General features: G+C 43.4%; 1 protein-coding gene and 1 pseudogene across 3 annotated transcripts in view; one reads left to right on the top strand and one right to left on the bottom strand.

Annotated features, from left to right (window-relative positions):
* The window catches only part of KCNQ5 (potassium voltage-gated channel subfamily Q member 5), a 583,497-nt gene that overhangs the window by 389,388 nt on the left and 181,323 nt on the right, over window positions 1-12,786 (top strand). The window lies entirely within an intron of this gene.
* LOC128594310 (adenosine 5'-monophosphoramidase HINT1-like) lies at window positions 4,418-4,774 on the bottom strand (annotated as a pseudogene).

Below are 12,786 nucleotides of genomic sequence, written 5' to 3'. Positions count from 1 at the left end.
TGTTTCGATAGCGTGTTCAGAGCAGTCCACAGAAAGGAGTGGCACCCTAGCAGAGACTTAGAAGCCATGCAGAGATTAGGGTAAAGGACGTTCCAGGAAGGTGGAGCTTCCAGGACAGAAGCTTTGGACAGGGGTCTGCCTGCTGCGCCAAGGAAAAGCAAGACCAGCCCAGGAGGGGAGTGAAGAAAAACAAGACACCAGTTGGACTGTACCTGTCTTGAGAGTAGAATTCAGAGCTGATTTCAGCAACAGCACTCAATATAGTATAAGCAAGTGGCAAATTATCGATAAATATTTGATGAAAAGAGAGTGACCCATTGTTAAGCTCTGCAACATTAATATTGAAATTTTCGTAGTATCATGGATATTGTACCAGAATTCAGAGGAGATGCAGATCCTGACTATAGAAGGGCCTGGGGGCGGAGGGGCGCTGTGGGGTGGAAGCTGTTTAGGAAACTGAGGAAGTGATTCATGTCAGACCCAGAGGAGGCCTGAACCACACAGAGGCCTTGTGACCCGGGAGAGAGAGCTGGAGGGGAACCCAAACCTAAAGTCTTGTGGAATTGGCCTGTGCCTTGCATGCAGTCTGGGAGGGCTTTTCTCCTCCGCACTGAAGTATCTTGCCCGTCTGCCACCACACAGCCCAGGTTACCTCCCCCTGCCACACGCAGTCTGCGTTGTCTGTGGGTTCCCCTTTGCTCACTGCCCCTCTGGTGGGGACCCGCCATCTTGCTCTGACCTGTATACCTGAACTCTGGATTTCCCAGTTGGTCTCTGATCCTGTGGGTTTCTACAGATTTTCAGATATTTTCCCAGTTTCCCTATACCCTCTCTCCTAGATTCTCCAGGCCCAGTCCCTTAACTCACTCAATTTTAACCTAAATATATAGTATATTTGATAGCTATATTCAGCCTCTGTGCTGGGCACTGGGGTCCCAGATATGAGTGAGGCATTTCCTTGCCTGGTAGGAATCCACTGTCCACAGCAGCTTATTATCTATTATCTTTGACTGCCTCCAGAAAAATAAAATCAACTTAAAATTATGGTGAAATGGTAAAATTAGGAGATGAAAGGAAAAAATGGGTTAATTCATCTTTTTTTTTTAAATTCCCACTTTAAGACATTCCACGTGAGAAAAAAAACCTACCTCCAGGCATCTTTTTCTCATGAAGATCACAAATGAAACATCAAGACTATTTTCAGTATATGTCGCTTCTAAGCACGCTTGTCTATTGAATGTTGGTTTGGCCAAAAGCTGGAAGCAACAGGGTGAGTCCCACTGCTCCCCGTGCAGGCACAGCGGTCAGGGGTCATGATTAAGGTGAGAAGACACATCCTGCCTCTGCAAAGTAGATTAGAGAAGAATTTTCCAAGCTGTAAATGGCAGCTTGACAAACAACATTACAGGCCAGATTTGATGAAAATGCTGCAGAACTGGCTTCCTCTGGGGGTATAAATCACAGTGAGTCCACAGAACATTACTGGAAAATGGAGAACAGAAAAGAGACCGTGCAAGTGCTACAGGCCCTTCAGCCTTGGCTGGCTGAAGACTAATTGAAGGACATTCAGGGCTGCAAGATCTCAGCATCCCGGGAAAACCTGGAAAGCCCTCCTCAAGAGGCAACATGGCAGAACAGCCTCAACAAAGAGATGGAGACTCCAGACCACGGCACCCTGCAGGGGAGAGCAGGAGGGTGGCAGGTGAGGGGATGGCACCCCTGCCAGTGCAGGGAGGAGGGAGGACTCACTCTGGTTCTCACTCCCCACCTCTTTTTCCTCCCAACACTTTTTTTCCCCAGCTCTCTCCATTTTGCAAATGAATAAACATTGATCAGGTGAAGTCAAGTACAAATAATATCAAAGGCAACCTTAAAAGTAAGAAGTCTTGTCATAATCTGGGGGGTGGGTGGGTGTTATGCATAAGTAAAGAGGGCTGGTGAGCATTCCTGCTTCTTTGACCTAATGATAATAATGACTGGGCAATGTGTGAGTTAATTACACTTCTAGGAATTTGGAGGCTTTCCTGCCCCAGTCGGTCAAACCTGCTTCTCTCTACCTCCTTTCTGGGTCACTACCTATCTGGTCTTGATCTCACAGCAGAGGAAAACTGCATGCCCAGGATCGCTATAGCCAGGCAGGGCTAGGCATATAAATGGCTGACACAAATGGGCTGTGTCATGAGGTCAGGAAGCTTTTTCAGTTTGTGGAGTCCAGGAAAGAGTCGTGCAGAGCTCCAGGCTGGAGATCAGAAATGTGAAACGTCCAGGCAGGCCCTTCAGAGGCCCAGCACAGTGAGGAGAAAAGTTTCCTTGAGTCACATCTGCAGACTGAAGGATTTTTTTTATGGTTAGCTGTTCCTTGATTCATTGATTCCTTTATTTGCTCCTCAGATAGTCCCTGAGCCCCCGTGAAGTCAGCTGAGAGCCATAGGCACAACACACATTATATGGCAGCTGTACACGCATCCCTGTCTGCGATGATTCTTTGAAATTATTTTCCTAGTTAAATCAGGTGGAGAATTTGGGGAACTATGCAAACACAGTCTGTCTGCTACCTTAGGTTACCTTAAGGCAAATTACCTCATCAGCAATTTACACAGGGTAATAGGGTAAATTTGTAAATAGGGTAATGATGTTAATGAAACCTGGAAATGAGAGATGATTTTTCCCAAATAAAAAAAAGTTATGCCGCTGAGCATAAACACACTGGCCTGGCTGAATGCAGCAAGCCTGAGCAATGAAGTGCTGCTAGATCTACCTTATTTATTTTTTGTTTGATTTTATTTTTTAGAGACAGGATCTTGCTCTATTATCCAGGTTGGAGTGCTGTGGCCAAAGCGTAGCTCACTGCAGGCTTGAACTCTTAAACCCAAGAGATCCACCCGCCTCCCAAGTAGCTAGGACTACAGGTATGCACCACCATACCTGGCTAATTTTTTTTATTCTTTTGTAGAAATGAGAGTCTTGCTATGTTTCACAGACTGGTCTTAAACTCACGGGGTGTGAGCCACTGCAATCCATTTCACCTTTTATTAATTTTGAACACTTGCTCTGCCTTGGAAGTTATTGATGAAGAATCTCCCTAGCCTTTGTGCAGAAGACAGAGTGCCCATATAGTTATGGGCACAAGTGATCCATCTGCAGATTCAGTACATTTGGTGCAAAGCTTTTCTCTAGCTGTAACATGTGATAGGGTGCCATTACCTTCACCTTGGCATAGGTGAAGCCCAGCATTACTGAAGCATTAATTCCCTTATTAGAATTAGACATCTCTTTTTAACTGTATATATATCTCATTAGGATTGGTTTATTGTTTGATCTCTGTCCGAAAAGTTCCAAAGGTTTAGAATGGTTTGCCCTAGTTCTATTTTAATCACAAAACCTGTTTTTTTCGGTGTGAAATCTCACTCAAAACCAGGCTTTTTGGCAATACGTCCATTGCACTGTGGCAGCAAAGCTAGTGTTTAAGTAGGTAGAGTTTGTCTGTTCTGCCTATTCAAAAGCACGCCTCGTATTCTGCTTGATGATCTGATCTTTTCAAGAAAAAGACTCAGCACACAAGCTTTTAAAAACCTCTATCAGATCATGGTTTGGCGTCCTCTTCATCCAATCAAACTTTTCTATTCTCCTTTTATCAAGCTATGTTGAAGACGTCTTAGGCTTTACGAACGTATTTTCAAAAGTTCACATTTCTAAAATTAGCATACATTTTTATACAAGAAGCCTTTAGGCAGTTTAGATTGAAAAATAATGTTCTGTTTTGCAAAAGTTGGAAACAAATTTTAAAACTGTTGCAACAGGGCATACTAGCTATATGTTTTATTAAAAATATAAGATAATCTGACATAATATTTATAAAATTCCTCTTTCACCTTATTTAACTCAAAGTAGTCTGACAACTTCTCAGTATATAAAATCATATCATTTAGATTATTCTATCTTTTCCTATTTTTAACCTAAAGTGCAATTCCACGTCATTTTCAGAATTAAAATGTTCACTTTCATCTTTTGTCTTGAGAGGAAAATACAAACTCTTTTTCCTACTCTTCTCTCACAGCAAAGAACACTCCTGCCATCAGAGTGTGGGGGACTTTCTCCACACACCAAGCAAGCTGTCATTTCTGAAGACAGCAGCAGATCCCACAAGTTGAGGGCTAGTCCACAAGACTGCCCCCACTTTGGACTCCAGTCAGAAATGTCAAGTTGTTTGACTTGTGCTGCTTTTTTTCCTTGCTGCTTTTTTCCCTTTAAACCATGCAACAATGTCTTCTGTTATGTATGAGTTTTTTTAAATTATTCCCTCAGACTCTCCATACACAGGCAAAAATGAGTGTGTTATTTAACGTATTAGAACTTGCAAACGTAATCATTGCCTATAGAAGGGAAAATCATCCCCAAAACATGCTTAAGCAGCAGGTCAGTTGATCTGCTGGCATCCAAGACCATGCAGGTGAACATGATAGACAGATTATCCCGTCTGAACCTTCATTCACCACCATTCCATAACCTTTCTTCAGACCCAGACCAGCTGCGCATTCTTGCTGACAGTCCTGACGAGAATGCTTTCATCGTCTTCTGCTGCAGAAAGCTGGCATATGTGTTTCTAGGGTATCACCAGAAAATGTGTTGGTGCTTGAGGGGAAATGTCATGGAAAGCAAGACACAGGTCATCCGCAAAAATGATTTTGGCTGGGACTTCCTTGCAGCTGATCTTCCCAAAAATCTTGTCTGCAACAGGCCCAGCCAACTGAGCCCTGGCAGTCTCACCTGCCATCCCGGCCTCACTCCGGAGGCGGGCGGGGGAGAAGCTCAGGAGGAGAGAGAACAAGAAGAGTTTGCGGAGGGAGGGAGCATGTGGCCAAGCCCTTACTCCAGCTTCTAATGACTAGTTGTAAGTCAGGGTTCCCATGACCCCTTTCTTGGCTTGGATTAATTTGCTGGAATGGCTCAATGAACTCAGGGAAACAATTCGTTTACTGGTTTATTATAAAGGACATCAGGAAGAGATGCAAAAAGCAAAAGGCCCTGCACGATCTTCCATGCCCTTCTCCGGCACGCTATCCTCACAGAACCTCCCCGTATTCAGCTGTCTGGAAGTTCTCCGAACCCTATCCTTTTGGGGTTTTATGGAGGCTTCATTACATAGGGATGACTGATTAAATCATTGGCCATTGGCAATCAAGCTGGCCTTCACTCCCTTTCCCCTCAGCAGAGATTGGGAGATGGAGCTGGAAGTCCCAACCCTCAAATCCTGGCCTAGTATTTCTGGTGACCAGCCCCCACCCTGAAGCTCCCTAGGGGTAGTCAGCCACCAGGTAACTCAGAGTGTACAAAAGACACATCTCTTTGGAGATCTGAGGATTTTAGAAGTTGTATACCAGGAACCAAGGACAAAGACCCAATGTAATACATGTTTCACTATATCACGTGAACCTTGCCTCTCTTCTCACTTCCTGGCCTTTGCCACATCTCCTAGTGTAACTTCCACACTAATTTCCCTTAAAGGTGACTTCGTATGCACCAGTGCGTGCACACATGTGCACACTCAGTCACATCCTACAAGCCAATGATGCTAAACCACTCAGATTTTCCAAGCACCCTGCCTCTGCACCTTTATAAATAGCATTCCTAGGGCGGCGCCTGTGGCTCAGTCGGTAGGGCGCCGGCCCCATATACCGAGGGTGGCGGGTTCAAACCCGGCCCCGGCCAAACTGCAACCAAAAAATAGCTGGGCGTTGTGGCGGGCGCCTGTAGTCCCAGCTACTCGGGAGGCTGAGGCAAGAGAATCCCTTAAGCCCAGGAGTTGGAGGTTGCTGTGAGCTGTGTGAGGCCACGGCACTCTACCGAGGGCCATAAAGTGAGACTCTGTCTCTACAAAAAAATAAAAATAAAAATAAAATAAAATAAATAGCATTCCTTCTATTTGGAAAGCTCAGTCCTACCACTGCTTTTCATCACTTTGGGAATTCCTACTTCTTAATTCTCAGCTCCTGTCTCCTCTTCTTGAACGTCCTCCCTGAGTTGTTCCATCCCCTTCCTCCGGGGCCCGGGCTCCCCACAGCTCCCTAGCAGTGCATGTTCTGTATGGTTTGGGTTTCCAGGTGAAGGTTTTATTTCTGTTAGACTGAAATCGATGTGAGAATAGGGACTGTCTGTCAGTCATCTTTGTCATTTCCGGAGTGTCTCACAGTGCCCAGTGTGTAGGAAAAGCTCGGAGAATATGAGAATAAACTCACCATCCATTCTAAAAAAAAAAGCCAGTAGTAAAATCCCAACTTTAAGCTCCTGTGTAATTCTGTTTTGTCTTTACAGAATTTGTCACTTTTTGATATTCTCCTGTTTACTTGTTACTTTTTTTCATTATTAGTCTCTAGCATCAGAATATAAGCTACCCAAGAGTGGGTCCTGGATTTCTTGTTCACCACTTTAGCCTCAATGCCAAACACAAAATAGGTATGTAGTGCCTGGAACAAAAGAGATGTGGGATAAAGCTATCAACTGCATAAAGCAGGTGACTGGGTCCAGGTTTGGTTCTCCCATCCTAATACCAAGCTTTTTAATAAATTGGTATATAGTTTCAGTGCCTCCGTGGAGACATCAAAACACTCTGGTTCCAATTAATCTTGTAACTTTACCAGTATTAAATTCCAAAAACAATTTTTTACTCAACTAGAAGAACTAGAAAGATAAGCCTAATTAAGTAATGTGGAATCCAAGCTTCAAAATCTAAAATAAAGTGATTATTCGCTCATTTTTGCCTCTTTTTTTTACCTTCCTCATTTTCTTCTAAGTTTCATTTACCTTCCTGAGTCCAGGATAATCAATCATTTATGTTATTAAAGCAAATACTCTAATCTAATATCAAAGCAGACTGATCATTAACATTAAAGAATAATAGCATAACATGAGTCTGTCGACAACATTAAAAATGAATAAGATCATAGAACACGAATTACTGCCGATGCCTAACCAGTCATTCAGCACTAATATATTTTAATTAAAAAGTCATTTAGTAATAACTAACTCATTCACTAATGATCCCTAAAGGCAGTACACACACACACACACACACACACGCACACACACTAATGTCTCAGAACAGCTTCCTATAACATTGTAGGTCAACTGAGCCTAATAAAACTAATGCAAAGTCATCACTTCTGATCAGACATCACATGATACTTTTTATATTTCACTTTTGACACATATTTTACTTTAAACTATACATTAAACAAGCATTTCTTGAGTACCTACTGTGTTCTGGGCTCAGTTCCTTCACTCATCCCTAATCTCATTCACATTTAAGGGAGAAACCTCAAAGTAAGTAAAATAAGACGCCAACAGAAGGAGTGACTTGTTCTCCCACTGGCAGTTGAAGAAAGTTTCCAGAGGGAAGACATTTGAGCTGAGTCTAGCAGTACAGAGGTCTAGGTCAGTCTGGCTAGTTTTTATGGGGGTCAAGTAGATGAACAGAACATCAGAGGAAGGTTGGAACCAGAGAATAACCTAGTTTTCTAAGTAGAGTCATTTGAATTTCATGCTGTAAGTGATGGAAATTGGAAGGAGGCCTTTGAGTAGCATGATGGGCTGATCAAATTTGGTTTTGAGAAAGAAATTCTGACTACTCCTTGGAGAAAAACTGAGGTGGAACATGAGAAAGAAGAGGGAGTGCTGCATTGCCCAAGAGGTAAACAGAGGACTGGACTAAAACAGAGGCAGAGAAATTGGCGAGGAAGGGCTGATTCAGGACCCATTTCTGGGGCCAACCCAACAAAGGGTAGTGGTTGAGGTGAGAGAAGGCAGGTGACGGAGTCTGGGCTTTCTGTCTTTGGAGAGTGGTCAGATAGTGATGTCCTCAGCCAAAACTAAGAACACAGGGCATTGGACAGGTGAAGAGGAAACGCAGGCTGGTCTTCCACATATGACATTTGGTTCATTTGGGTACCATCAGGAAGTATTGGGAAAATTTATCTATAATCAAGGAGATAAAGAATCTGGATTTGGAGATCATGGGTATATAGAGGAAAAGAAAGAATCCTAAAAGGTGGGAAGTGAAAAAATGGATAGGGGCCCAGAGCCCGTAGCACAGTATTCATGGCGCCAGCCACATACACCAAAGGTGGCAGATTCAAACCCGGCCCGGGGCCAGCTAAAACTGACAGTGACACTGCAACAAAAAATAGCCGGGCATTGTGGCGGGCACCTGTGGTCCCAGCTACTTGGGAGGCTGAGGCAAGAGAATCGCATAAGCCCAAGACTTTGAGGTTGCTGTGAACTGTGACGCCACGGTACTCTACCAAGGGCGACATAGTGAGACTCCATCTCAACAAAAAAAAAAGAAAGAAAGAAAAAATTGAGAGGGAAATAGTATCCACCATTATGATGAGCAAACCCCTCTGAAAACAGACCTGCTGTTAACACTCTTCATCCTTGTGCTATGCCCCAGAACCTTAATTTCAAGCAGCCTTTCCTTTAAAATTTAGACTTGAGACATTTTATTAGGTGCCTTCCCACCCAATAAAACCACTTACAATATCTTTAATCCTAACATTTAACTACTTAGACTATGAATTTATAATAGTCTTCGTAAAAATAAGTCTCGGTGGTTCCAGATGATGGGAGCACAATTGATGATGGGAACCTTCTTCCCTTGGATGAACCTATGGATTAAAATTTCACCAACATGCCTGGCACAGTGGCTCATACCTGTAATCCTAGTATTCAAATTCCTTGAGGTCAGGAGTTTGAGATCAGCCTGAGCAAGAGTGAGACCCCGTCTCTATTAAAAACAGGAAATTAGCCAGGCATAGTAGCAGGTCCCTGTAGTCTTAGCTACATGGGAGGGTGAAGCAGGAGGGTTATTTGAGCCCAGGAGTTTGAGGTTGCTGTGAGCTAGGCTGATACCACAGCATTCTGGCCTGGGCAACAGCATGAGACTGTCTCAGAATGAATAAATGGATAAAATTGCACCAAGGACCCATGATTTCTTCAACAAGCTCACTGAGAATCATTTTTAAGCCTAAATCTAAGATTTAAGAAACAGGAAACTTTAGGATGTTTACAGTCACCTGCTGCTGCCAGTTTTTCTGCAGGACAAAGGGATGGAGTTTTCCAAGAACTAGAGCACCAGAGAAGGCTTAATTTCTTTCATCTTCATAAATGTCCAAGGTTATGTAGGATCAGTGCTTTGCAGGAATATAGCCAATACTCTTTCTCAGCAATCTCTGGGTCAATAAAAATTGCCTCTTAACACATCAGGTAATGTCCTGCCCCTTGAGAGCCGCTCATGTAAGCTGTTGTGAACTGTCAGCAGTCGGGCCTCAGCCATAAGCCTCTGGCATCAGTAATCCTGGCTGAATACCTGAGCAGCAAATATCAATATAGTGGTTCACTCACTGGCACAAGTATCTGCCCTCTAGGCCAGAATTATTTCAAAGGACAAAAATTATGAACCAAGAATAAAAGCCTTAGGAACTTCCCTTGATATATCATCAAGTGGTAGCTGTAGATTTTTTTTTTTTTTAATGTCAAAATTTGGAACTTGCTGGCGATGAGGGCAGAAAGGCAAAAGAGAAGAATTAATTTCTCCAAGACAAAAAAATCCATCTGAAATGAGGGATTACTCTTTCTCTTGACTCAGTATACTCAGAAATACAGAGGGATGAAATGAAATCTCAACATGATTTGACCCTACTCAGAGCCAGAATTCATTTTTATGTTTCTTTCCATTGCCAGGCAACTTTTTTTTAATTATAAGATGGAATTTTCTAACCACTATTGTGACTAGCCACTTTTTATAAGACTGACATCTCAGATGAACAAAAACATTATTCAAGTAGGTTCTCTTTCCAGCAGATAAAATATCACCAAAGCAAATAACCACATTCAACTTGTATGAATCAGGTCGCAGCCTATGGATGCTGAGTGCCTGCTCTGCATGACGACAGCCCTCCCACTACCCTCCTTCCCTCCACCAGTGTCTTTCCTCTACTACAGATTTAAGTGTTTAAGTAATAATATCAGTTATAAGCCATATGCTTTTCTTAAAATCTTGAACACTCAACATTTGGTTGCGAGAAAGGGAAAGATAGTAAGATTTTGCCCTAATCTCATTAGTAACATTCTCACTTTATGGTCACTCCTTTACATGTAGCCCCAAAGTCAGAAAATAAAAGAAATTTGAAGTATCTTCTCCCCAACTTAGGTTTACCTACCCAAAAAAGTAGAAGGTGATCTAATTTTCACTATCTTCATACTATTCCAGAGACATCTGAACCAGACATTTATCAAATTTGGAGAAAACAATGGCAGTTTTACCAAAACTGTTGCAATAGAATTGATGCTCCAGATTTACAGCAAGAAGAATTTGAGCAGTTGGCCATGATCAGCAAGCATTTTGTAGGGTTTTATATTTGACCAACTCATAAATAAAAGCATTTCAAGTGTTGTGAATTTCCATTCAAGCTTATCTTGGGAAGTATATAAAAATAAGACACAAGATGATTCTTCCCATATCTGCTGTTTTTCTTACTGCCAATAAACAATATCCAATCTAACATTGTTTCTTATCACCTCAAAGCTGCCCTTGGAGGCTTGTCAGTTCATGGCCACAGTGAGGAATAGGACTGAGGACTGTGAGTTCGCATTTGGCAGTGAGCAGAATAGTACCCACATGAAGGTTCTGATCATTATGGAAAGTCATCTAGTGAGGATATGATATATTTATATTTTCCAGCTTCTGCTTTTAGCATGTGTCAGGGAATGCCTTGTTCTCAGCTTAGATCCTCATTCCTATTCTCTTGCCTAGAATAGACACACATATGAGTCTTGTCCCAGTTTCCATCTCTGCTCTTTGGATCCTCTGTGGGTGCCCAGCTCCTCTCAGAGACATCTCCCATCTTTACCAAATCCTGATGAGGGATGAAAGCATCTGTGGTGAGAAGGCCCAGAATCCAAGCTGGTTATGCCTGGGCCCTTTGTCATGGAATATACTTTCCCATTTCTCACAAAGTAAAAGCCAAAGTTCTTACACTGCCAGAGAGTGGCCAAGATAGTAGACTAGAAACAGCCTGCACATGGTGCCGTCACAGAGAGGATCAAAAGTGGTCAGTGGATATGCACCCCTGGATCCGTCATCTAAGAGAGAGCCATTAGAAACCAACAGAGAGATGATTGGGGGTTCCTAAAGCAAAGGAGAGGGAAGGGAGGTAACCCGCTTGGTAGGATCAGAGGTACAAAGGGAAGGCACCCAAACCTGGGGAAGGGACAAAGGAGAGGACCCTGAGGCTTCATGCCTCCCCATAGAATTGCAGTCAGAACTGCAGGAGGGCTTCTCCATCTCCGCAGGCTGCTGTACTGATACAAGGAGCTGACTGGAGACTGAAGTGGCATTGCTCTGGGGAGAGGGCACAGCAGGACTCTGCTGATTCATGAACCATGGGAATTGTGGCTGGCACTATTTGAAGGTCCCAGCCCAAGAGCACTGAATCTACCCAGGGATCAGACTATTGCTGCCATCTCCGCATTACCCCTACTGGGTCAGGGAGGCATGGATCCCGTGGGTGGGCCCTCCATGCCCCACTACCACCTGGGCAGAGCAGGGGCCCATGAATGCTGCACCCACTAACACCACATGGGCAGCCCCACCCAGCAACAGCCACTGCAGAAACTGAGCAGAGGAAATGCCTACAGCCCTAGGCACCCACAAGTGGTGTCTGGGTAATGCAGCTGCCAAAACAATTACCAAGGTAACACCGCCACTGACAGATATGGATAGAACATTTACACCACTGTGCACTGACCCCTTGCCACTCCCACTGGACCGGGGTGGAAGGAGCATGGGCCACCATACACTGACAAACCACTGCGGTCAGACCTAGACAAGGTGTACAGTCACGCTGCACACACCCACTGCGTGCTGACCACTTGTGATAACCACAGGGGAAAGGGAAGATGCAAGAGAGCAACAGTTTTAAAGGCTCACAGAGCACATGCCACTCTCCTGCCTGGAGAGTACTGCGCAAGCATGCCAGCCTTTCTTCACTGAGCAACACAGTTCCCAGCAGAGGAGAACAGGTGGGCTGCAAAGCTACTTGTCCTGAGTGAAGAGAAGTTTCAGATGAAAAGGACCCACCATAAGATTGTTGGCAAGATAAAAAAACAAGATGTTTTGGCTTAGCACCTGTAGCACAGTGGTTACGGTGCCAGTCACATACACTGAGGCTGGCGGATTCAAACTCTCCCTGGGCCACCTAAACAACAATGACAACTGCAACAACAACAAAAATCATCGGGTGTTGTGGTGGGCGCCTGTAGTCCCAGCTACTTGGGAGGCTGAGGCAAGAGAATCGCTTAAACCTAAGAGTTTGAGGTTGCCATGAGCTGTGATGCCACAACACTCGGCTGAGTGACATAGGAAGACTTTGTCTCAAAGAAAAAAGGAAAGAAAAAAACAGGATGTTTTGACAGCCCCAAAGGATCACAATAAACAGGAAATTATCAAAATGTCAGGTATGGAATTCAGAATATGGATGACAAGTAACATAAATGGGTTTGATGAGAAATTTGAAAGCCAACAGAAAGAATCCAAAAAAAAAACTTGGTACATAAAATGAAAATTTTCCTAAAGAGAGATAATATAAGAAAAATATTTAAAAAACTTCTAGAAATAAAAAGGAGTCATTTAGGGAATTCCAAAATACAGTAGAAAGTTTTAACATCACTAAACTAATCAGAATGAAGAATTTCCAAGCTGGAAAGGAAGGCTTTGAAATTAACACAGTCAGT

This window comes from Nycticebus coucang, chromosome 9, assembly GCF_027406575.1.
Source record: "Nycticebus coucang isolate mNycCou1 chromosome 9, mNycCou1.pri, whole genome shotgun sequence".
Taxonomy (NCBI): Eukaryota; Metazoa; Chordata; class Mammalia; order Primates; family Lorisidae; genus Nycticebus; species Nycticebus coucang.
The sequence above is the reverse complement of the archived record's forward strand: the minus strand, read 5'-3'. Positions and strand labels throughout refer to the sequence as shown.